Raw genomic sequence first — 527 nt, 5'->3', positions numbered from 1 at the left:
AGAGCAGGGTTGCCACGTGCCCGGAGGAGTGGCGCGGCTTGGAGCCGGCGGTGGCGGAGCACGAGGGCCGCTAGGTTTGCGAGGAAGGGAGCGAGAGTCGCGGGGAGTCCTGGGTGGCTGCCGAGGAAAGCCCAGGAGGACTGCGAAAGCGCCGCACGACAGAATCCGAAACCAAAAGCGCCGCACTGCCTTTTCCGGGATAGCCAAACTTACATGGATTCTCAAGGGGTTTTTTTTGTTTGTTTTTTTACAAGAACCCTGCCATTCCGATCCATCATCAGTTCCGTATTGGGCGGCTTTGTGGTTCCGTTTTTATTTTTTTTAACATTCATAAGTTATGTAAACTGTTTAGACTTAGCCATGCATGTAGAAAAGGATTATACAAGTAATTTTCTTTACAAAAAAAAGAAGAAGAAGAAGTTTAGACCGGTGCGAACTGACTCTGCAGCTTCAGACAGCTGGAGGGCTTGTGCGCTGCCTTGTGTTATTTGGTTGGCCCTTTTGGTTTTCGATTTTCTTTAGGTCAG

The sequence above is a fragment of the Gekko japonicus genome, unplaced genomic scaffold (assembly GCF_001447785.1).
Source record: "Gekko japonicus isolate JY-2015 unplaced genomic scaffold, Gekko_japonicus_V1.1 scaffold5720, whole genome shotgun sequence".
Taxonomy (NCBI): domain Eukaryota; kingdom Metazoa; phylum Chordata; class Lepidosauria; order Squamata; family Gekkonidae; genus Gekko; species Gekko japonicus.
This window is presented reverse-complemented; position numbering follows the sequence as displayed.